Source organism: Gossypium arboreum, chromosome 4 (genome assembly GCF_025698485.1).
Source record: "Gossypium arboreum isolate Shixiya-1 chromosome 4, ASM2569848v2, whole genome shotgun sequence".
Taxonomy (NCBI): domain Eukaryota; kingdom Viridiplantae; phylum Streptophyta; class Magnoliopsida; order Malvales; family Malvaceae; genus Gossypium; species Gossypium arboreum.
Genome location: NC_069073.1, coordinates 113,106,802 through 113,116,894, shown reverse-complemented (window position 1 = coordinate 113,116,894; position 10,093 = coordinate 113,106,802). Strand labels below are relative to the sequence as shown.

Here is a 10,093-nt window from a genome sequence, read left to right as displayed (position 1 = left end):
GCTTAATTGTATTTTTATTTTTTACTAAAACTTTTTTAACCCTTAAACCAATTTTTAAATATAAATGAAACTTACATATTTAATTTCAAGTTCACTCCATCTTTATATGAGAAAGAATTACCTTTACTTTGGGAGAGAAAAAAATTTAAAATTTAATTTAAAACAAAAAAAGCTCAAAATTCAATTCTAGACTTTTTCAAAAAAGAAATAGACACGATAGATAAAGGAAAATAACAGAAGATTTAGGATCGTCTTTCTCTATATGGCTAAATTCTTTTAACAATTAAAAAATCTTGAGTCTGTTTCGATAGCACGGAATCGTCTGCTAATTTAGCAAGGAAATTTCTAGGGTTCTTTCTTTGTCGACTACGATCCTATTTACTTTCAAGACAAATTGATTGATTACAAACCAAGAATATAACAAGCGTTACCGCAGTTGGTTTATAACCAAGTCGATGTCAAGAAAGCAATAGACACGCTAAGGATGATTCATCGATGAAGAAAGACATGACAAATCTATGCCTTAAAGCTGAGGAAGAAGAAGTCTCGCAATTTGGGAGGAGATTATTCTACAAAAATCAAGCTATGATCTGTGTTTGTTGGGCTATTGTCTTATAGCAAGCGTGGTTCACTTTTTTGCTTTAAAAAACACCATGGCAAATTTGTGGCTTCTTTTGGAGGGAATTCCACTATCAGATATAGGAGATAAATGATTTTTGTTTCATTTTTTCCATGAAGTTGATGTGGAATGTGTAACACCCCAAACTCGTCTCCGTCGCTAGATTTGTGTTACAGAGTATTACCATACAATCGGAAAACAATTAACATTATAACATTTAAATAAATTAAACATAGTATATATCATTTAAAGACATGCATTTTTTCCTTAAATCGAGCCTTCGAGGCTCTAAAAATAACTTAGAAGCAATTCGGGACTAATTTGAAACAAAATAGGAAGTTTCAGAAAAAGTTACAAAAATTAAAAAACAGAGGTCACACGGCCATGTGACATAGCCCAGGCTGTGTAACATTTGAACAAGGGACACATGGCTATGTCCTAGCCCATGTCCTCACCAGTGTAACTCACTGAGATGCCCCACACGCCCCGTGTGCCAAGCTGTGCAACTCTCTAAGTTGCTACACACGTCTGTATGCCATGCAGTGTGCTAGGTCGTGTAACTCACTGACTTGGAACACTAAGAAATCTCAAATGACACACGATCGTGTGGCCAGGCCGTCTAAACCCAAAATTTACCTAAAATCAAACCATTTCATAACCAATTCATGCATAACTAACCAATCCATTTGTGCACACTTTCAAAGGACTTGAGCATCATTCAAATACACATAATTATGCCATTTCAAGCAACCTAATTGACCTAACCAATATGCCATTCAAAGGCACCACAATTGCAGCCAAACATCATTTACCTAAACATGTCAATATTGTAATTTTCCAAACATAATAACCTAGTTCAAATATGTACTAAAACATGTCACAATTAATCATTTTCAAGCCATCATCAACATGCCAAAAGAACCTTATAAACAAGCATTAGAAAATAACCAAAATGACATAATTTGGTGAGCAAATAAGGTTCATCAAACCAAACATGAAATTCAAAGCTCATACATATCAAATCACCATTAACACATTTACAAAGTACCATTACTAAACAACCTATACATGCCATTATTAACCTTGGCCAAAATACACAAAACCTACCAAATTAGTTGCAGGATAGTGTGATAGGTCTCTGACGAGCTTCCAACCGATTGAGCTTCTGATAATCTATAAAACAAAAGAAAATATCTATGTAAGCAATGAGTGCTTAGTAAGCTCATATAAACTTTAAACATAACTTACCACTTCCAATAATACAATTCATAGATTAAGTATAAACCATTACCAATGCCATAAGCATAGTAAAAGCCTATACAACATCATCAAATTCACAAGTTAGTATACTTGTTCATGATACATATGAAATCAACAACAAGATATGTAGTTTACAATGTATATACATAACATTTAACTCATATATGTTACCTTAAGATCATGATTCATTCCATTTGCATACTTACCATTTCATTTCCCTTTTCTTACCCGTTGAACCATCTAGAATTATATTGGATACTCGATAAAGCTCACACATAGTGTGCCTTTACATATAACCGTAACTTTTTTCACATTAATGCTCACACAAGCTACGAAATAGGCTACTTACACAAGATGTGGTCGGAATGTAAGCTACATGATACTGCTCACACGAGCTGTAAAGAATTCACAATAAATGTAGGACCTCAACCATCGGTAGGACATTCAAGACCAGCACCCGCAACATGAAATCCCTAATGACATGTCATTTGTATCATAAGAATTCTTAAGGTTCAACCAGGACTCGTTATCCATCAATTCATCATACCATTGAAACATTTGTATTCAAATTCAATTATATTAAAACAACATGGTAAACAGTTAATTTGGCTAACATTAAAACGATTGTAGTTCATACGAACTTACATTGATAATTAGAGGCATAGAAATAAAGTCGAACTAATCTGAAGCATTAGCTTTTCCTCGATTTAAAGTTTGAATATGGTCTAAATAGATAATTTCAATTAATTAAGTACTTATAGTATTTAATTTAATCCATAGTTCATATTTATGAAAAAATTATGAAATTGCCCCTAACATTTTAACTTTTCACAATTTAGTAATTAAGCTCATAACTTGAAATTCAACCATTTTAATCTTCCATACTAACTAACCGATTTTCATTGGGACCTATACCAACTCACTTAAATCAAAATTTCATAATTTAAACATTAAATTTTACTATTTTTACAAATAAATCCCTAAATACAATTTCATCAAAAATCACTTAACAAAACTTGTTTATTTCACAACCAAGATTAATAATCTATCAAATAACTACAAAACCAATTCAAAAAATCCATGGCAAGTCTCTCAACCTTTAACAGTTTTGCAAATTAACCCCTGGGCTAGCTAGATTAAGCTAAAATGAACTCAAAAACATAAAAATTATTAAAAACGAGGCTTGAATTCACTTACATGCATCAAACTAAGCTTGACCGAATGTTCTTCCTCTCCAATGGAAAATTTTAGGTTTTCAAATGAAAGAATAAGGAAGATGATACAGAGTTTTAGTTTATCTTTTTCATTTATTTATTAATTACAAATTTAAACTTTATAAATAATTTAAACTACCATAAAACCTATCCATCACAATACACTATCTTAATTACGGTATATTTACCATCCAAGTCCTTTAGTTTAATATTTCATAGCCATTGGACCCTTTTAGCTAATAGAACTTAACTTTTATACCTTTTTCAGTTTAGTCCTTTTCACTTTATTAACCATTTAAACATCAAAATTTCTTAACAAAATTTTATGACTTTAATATAATCTTGTAGACATTAAATAAACATTAAAATAATAATTTACTCATCAAAATTATGGTCCCGAAATCACTATTTTCAACACTACTAAAAACGGGTTGTTACAACTCTCCCTCCTAAAGGAATTTTTGTCCCCTAAAATCTTACAGCTTCCTTAACTCTGTGACATTGCCAAAGAACTTTAACTAAAGCTATACGTTTATTTCTTAACTCTTTAACTTCCTGAGCTAATATTTAGATTGATTCTTCACTGTACAACATATCTGGCTGAATCTCAACATCAACAAGTGAAATTACATGTGAACAGGAAGTATAGATATAGAGGATGATGGTGAAGAGCTTTCTCTGATGAATAGCGACGAAAAGAAAAGGCTTAGATCAGATAAACAAAATTCAAAAAAGAAAACTATCTTATCTTTCATGGCTGAAGTGACTAAGAAACGTGAGGAAATTTGCAACAAAATATTGGCGGCTGTTAATGGGCAAACCAATTGGACACAATGAAAATCAAAAGCTAGAACGTCCGCGGTTTGGGGAATCCATAGAGCGCTAGGAGGCTTCGGCATACGTTGAAGCAACATAATCCCCAAATTGTCTTCTTGATGGAGAAAAAGTTGGATAGCAAGTGAATGGAAGGTGTGCGACAATAGTGTAGGTTCTATAATGGAATTGATGTGTCAGCTTTAGGCACAAGAGGGGGTTTGAGTTTAGGATGGAATGGAGATTTACTTGTCAACCTAAGAAGTTTCTTTTTTAACCATATTGATGCTGATATTGAAGAAGATAAATATGAAACAATGTGGCAAATGATAGGATTTTATGGGGCCTCAGAAGTACGGGGAAGAAGTGGAGCATGGGACCTTTTAAGAAGATTAAGAAGAGAACAAAATACTCCATGGTTGGTTTTTAGGGATTTTAATGAAATTCTTCATTCGTTTGAAAAAGATGAAGATCTACCAAGGAGAGAAAGACGTATGGAGGAATTTAGGCTAGCACTTAATGATTGTCACTTTGAAGATGTAGGATATATAGGGCATTGGTTTACATGGGAAAGAGGCAACCTTCTGGAGATGAATATCAAAAAGCGTCTTAACAGAGGGGTAGAAAATTTAGAGTGGATTAATTTATTTCCTGAATATACAGTAAGACATTTATCTCATTCTTTTTCTGATCGCTGCCCTCTTTTGTTTCAAACAAAACCTGAAAAGGTGAAAAGGAAGAGTTTGAATTTTAAATTTGAAGCACAGTGGATGATGGAGGAGTCGTGTGAGGAGGAGGTGAAACGATTATGGGAACAGAGTAGGGGAATTATGGTGGAGCGGTTAGCAATGCTAGGAAAATGGTTACAAAGTTGGGTAATAAGAATTAAAAACCAAAGAAAAGAGGCATCAAGGCGACTGTTTGCGAAATTGGAAGAAATTGATAAGATGGAAAGAAGTGATGAAAATTTAGCAGACTTGATGACATGAAAATACAATTAAATCTAAAAGTTGAAAAAGAAGAGAGATTTTGGAGCAAAGGGCTAAGGCAAATTGGTTAAAGTTGGGAGATAAGAACACAAAGTTCTTTCACAACTTCGCTGCCTAAAGAAGAAGAATAAATCAAATTGATGAATTGGAGAATGGATTAGGACAAGCGACGATGAATTAACAAAAAATGGTCGTGGTGGCAAAAAGATATTTTGAAAATATATTTTCGTCGGGAGACATTAGGAGTTTGGACTATATTCTTTTTGGTATTGAAAATTGCATTACAGCAAACATGAATCGGACTGACTTCTAAATATACTATGGAGGAAGTGGTTCTTACGTTAAAAGGTATGGAGCCAACGAAGGCTTCTGAAAGTGACGATTTTTCGGCATTATTTTTTCAAAAATTTTGGCATATTATAGGGCATGAGGTAGGAGAATTCTATCTCGACATTCTAAATAAATGGGGGTTTATTAATGAAGTTAATTTGACAAATGTAGTTTTGATTCCAAAGATGGTTCATCCAACCAACCTTAAAAACTTTAGACCTATCAGCCTATGCACAATTATCTATAAAATTATTTGAAAATAGTTGCAAATCGACTCCAAAAAGTTTTGCACATGTATTGATGAAGCACAAAGTGCTTTTATTCCAAGAAGACTCTTTACTCATAATATCCTTCTTTCGTACAAATTAATGCACACTCTTAAACAACGAATGATGAGATCTCAATGAGGGATAGCGCTTAAACTCGATATGAGTAAAGTGTATGATAGACTTGAATGGAAGTTTTTTAGAAAAAGCTATGTTGAAGATGGGCTTTGCGAGATCTCTCGTGGAATTGGTTTTAAGATGTATCAGTTCAATGAGTTATTCGGTATGCCTAAATGGTGAGATGGGAGAGCGGTTCAAACCTACAAAGGGCTTGCGACAAGGTGATCCCCTAAGGCCCTATTTGTTTCTAATTTACAGCTCGTCTTTAATGAGATTAGCATCTTGAGAGGGTTTAATTAAAGGCACAAAAGTTTGTCATAGAGGACCGATCATTACTCATCTTTTTTTTGCAAAAGAATGTATTCTCTTTGGAGATGCTACTATTAGGGGAGCTCAGAATTTAAAAGCCATCTTACAAGAATGTGAAATTTGCTCAAGGCAATGTAATGTGAAATTTGCTTAAGGCAATGTATTAATTTTGAAAAATCAACCATTTTCTTTATCTCAAATGTTGACAATCAAAGAAAAGAGCAGTTTGTTAATATTTTAGAGGTATGAATGCCACAAAATCCAGAAAAATACTTAGGGTTACCTAATATGGTGGGGAGGGATAAAAAGAAGTCTTTTCAAATTTTGAAAGATAGGGCACTTAGTAAAAATAATGGATGGAGTACAAGGCATCTATCCCGTGGTGGTAAAGAAGTATAAGTTAAATCAGTTCTGCAAGCAATTCCTACCTATTCTACGGCTTGTTTTTTGCTTCCAAATTTTTTTTGCGATGAGTTGAAAAAAATATTGGCACTATTATGGTGGCAGAAACAACAAAATAAAAAATGAATTCATTGATGTGACTGGAAGAAACCGAACAAATTGAAAGAAGTTTGATGTAAGTGTTTTAGATGTTTATCAATAGCGCTCTTAGCCAAGCAAGGCTTGCGATTAGTGTGTTACTCGTATTCATTATTAACGAAGACTCTAAAAGCAAAATATAATCCACGTTAAAGCTTTATGAGCGCACAATTCATCTTATAACTAGAAAAGCATATGATCCGCTAAGGGATTGCTTGAGAAAGGGGTTTGCTGGCGTGTGGGATCGGGTGACCAAATTGCGGTTTGAACAAATGCGTGGATACCAGGTGCTGTGAACCATAAGGTGCAAACATTAGCAAATGTTCAAAGTATCCATTTTGTTCCTGATTTAATTGATCAATTAACCAACTGTTGGAAAGAGGATGTGATCAAAAATACTTTATGTGCCGAAGATGCGGATAGAATTCTTTGCATCCCCCTCCCAGTGGATCGACAAGACGAAAAGGTGGTATGGCGTGAAGAGAGATCAGGGGACTACTCGATCCGAAGTAGTTACAAAATATTTTTACAGAGCGACAGAACAAATTTACAAATCGACGAGAATAATTACAGACAAATATACAAGAAATTATGGCTGCTTGATCTACCCTCAAAAATTAAGATTATGGTATAGAAATCTTTACATAACTAATTACCAACTATGGGTAATCTATATCAACGACGGTTGGTGAGTTCAGCAAACTGTCCAAAATGCCAAGAAGGGGTAGAGAGTTTGGTGCATGCTTTTAGAGACTGCCCTGCTGCATCAGAAATTTGGGCAAATCTACAGGTTGAATGGCCACAAGAGCAGAGCGATGCACTGTTTAAAGATTCGATCTTGTTCCTTTTTAACAGTTTTCAAAGTCAAAATTGCAGATTAATTGCTTGCACAGTATGGGCAATATAGACGTCCAGAAATAAATTTGTTCATGAAGGAAAACAACAATCAGGGAAAGACATGAAACGCTTTATTGAAAATTATTTTTTGGAAATTAATGGAATAAAGCAGAAATTACCTATCCAAAAGATTGAAACTGAGCGTTGGAGACCACCGGAGACCTCGCATGTCAAGGTGAACTTTGATGCTGCTTTTATAGCCTACAACATAAGGAATTGTGTTCTGGAATAGTGATTAGAAATGAAGAACGTGATGCGCTCTTAGTGATCAAGAAACTACAAAAGGATTTTAAAGATAGGTCGGAAATTATTGCCTATATTCTCAATGCAAAACGACTTAAAGAAATTTCGTTCGTTTTAAGAACATGAAATGTTGTTGCACTCACCCTTGCGACAGAGGGCTTAAATGAATGAACGAGCACTTATATGTGTAACGGGTTATCTGCAGCAGTGCTATGGGCTGCAACGGATGATTGTCGAGTAAGAACAGGAATCGGGTAGAATACTGTGGTAAGGGTGATTTTCCGGTGATCAAAATAAGAAGCAAAATCCAGATCCATTCAAGGGACCATCGGTGTTTATAAGAAGTAGAAGTTGCATCAGAAGGTCTATAAAATAGAGAAATGGAATACAAAGGGTGAAGGCTCTCTGACTGTATTGATGGGGAAATGGAACTAAAGGGTGATGTGGGCAAGGAGATTATCAGAGATGCCTCGAGCATAGGTTTTCTGGAACCATCGGTCTGCTCAAGAACAGTGGAAATGGAAAAAAAAGGTTGAAATGGGATAGTAAAGAGACCAACTAGTATGAGAGGTAGAGTGCTAATTTGTTATTAAGGTTTTTAGTTTGGATTAAATTGTGGGCTCTTTCTGTTTTGTTTTTTTGGGCTTGATATGTTGTTTTAGGAAATTTTTTTTATTTTGTTTGTTTTGTTTAAAGTTTTTTTTTTAATAAAAACAGTTGAGCATTTTTATTCAGAAAAAGAAAAAGAAATAGACACAAAACATTTTCCTCTTTATTTATCGTGCCCATTTTCACTACATATATGTTTAAAAGAAGAGCCTGATTGGTATGTGAAAAAAAATACCTATTATTCTTTCCCTTTCTGTGAGTTTGACAAAGGGATTAAATAAGTTATAGGCTTATACATGAGAGACTGGTGTAGGTCATGGCCGACCAAATGAACTTGCTAAATAAAAGTGTATCATATCTGACACAAACATAGACTTCTGTTAAAGAGAAATAAAAAGCCATAAACTTTAAGGTAATATAAAAATATATTTGACGTACTAATTAGGAGGTAAAAAAATTATCTTTCTACAAACTTTAAAGACTGCATCTTCTTTTTCAAAATTGAGTGTGATTTGGGGCATTTATATTTCATAGGAGGTGAGAGGATCTTTTCTCCCCTTTTACAAACAACATCCTTCCCACCTTTTCAAACACTAGCACCTTAATCAATTGAGGATATGGTGTAATATTAAAAGATTATTGATGTCAATCAAAGATGCCTTGGGATTGTACATAAATTTACTTTGAAATTTCTATAAATAAAATCATAATGGGAGTTTTTCAATTGGATGGGCGGTGGGATTTCTTCATATTTTTTGGCATTTCATATACACAAAGGGGGAGGAGTGTCTAATCTTTAATGCCTTCTTATCTTAATTGTGATCACCATCACCATAAAAAAATCATCATATTTGAGGTTAGGTTTGGCTTGATTTGATTCTTCGGAATTGGTGGAGGTGGAAATGAATCTTTGCATCTCTATTCTTTCAACCTTCATGTTATGATCCAAGGAAGCATACACAAGATTTCGTCCTTTTCTACTTTTTCTCTTAGATCAAAACCTAAAGTAATCTTCCCTTCAATGTTTTACTTCTTGGATGATTTTGGTAATTAATTTTAATCCATGCTATGTTTTATTATTTTTATGTTATTTATATAAAAATTCACCAATATGAAAGCTTTTATAAAATTATACTAATCATAAGTTTAGAATGGAATAAGTATCTTATAAATTATAGTAAAAATGAAAAATTAACGTTATTAATATACTTTTTATATTTTACTTTGTATCAATAATTACCTTTTTTAAATGTTTTTATTTATACATTTCATTACATTGTATGTTTTAAATTGTGAAATTATTTCAACTTGAAAATAAAATTTATTTTAATTTTTTTACGAAAGAAATTAAAAATCATAATTAAATTAGGTGAGATCACCCTCTTTTATAACAATTATTATATATTGATTGAAGGACTTCACCTGATGGTTACATATAAATATATCTATTCAGAGGTTTTGAAAATGCCAATGCTGTCAAACTATCAGCTATTTTTACTCTCTCTAAAGACATGCGTAACTCATACCAACTAAGAAAATTGGATTAAATCTTTAATTGCTTTTAACACAGCTGAGAAATTCTGCTCAACTGATTTTATTTGAATCAACTAAACAGGGATAGTATTTTCCATCTCAAGCTTCACCTATTTAAGACCAAGATTTCAAGTAGCTTGCTGTCTCTCTAAGGTACCCAAAGCTCGGCATCTAAGACAAAGCAACAGTCAATATTCCTCGAAAACCCAACAACCCAAACCTTATACTGGTCCCGAATTAGACCACCCGCAGAAACATAAACCTCACTACTAACCGCATCATCAGTTTTTATCTTATGCCATCCCTCCTTGAGTGGGACTTACCTAATTAATCTGAAAACTTTAGCTTGCT

At 33.4% G+C, this 10,093-nt stretch overlaps 1 long non-coding RNA gene across 1 annotated transcript; it reads right to left on the bottom strand.

Moving 5' to 3' along the window:
* Positions 1 to 6,970: 6,970 nt before the first annotated feature.
* On the bottom strand, positions 6,971 to 8,194 carry LOC108459976 (uncharacterized). The gene is made up of 3 exons (XR_008281740.1): positions 7,744 to 8,194; positions 7,477 to 7,580; positions 6,971 to 7,304 (listed from the first exon to the last, which is right to left on the bottom strand). It is a non-coding gene; the product is annotated as an uncharacterized LOC108459976 (long non-coding RNA).
* Between the last annotated feature and the right edge of the window lie 1,899 nt (positions 8,195 to 10,093).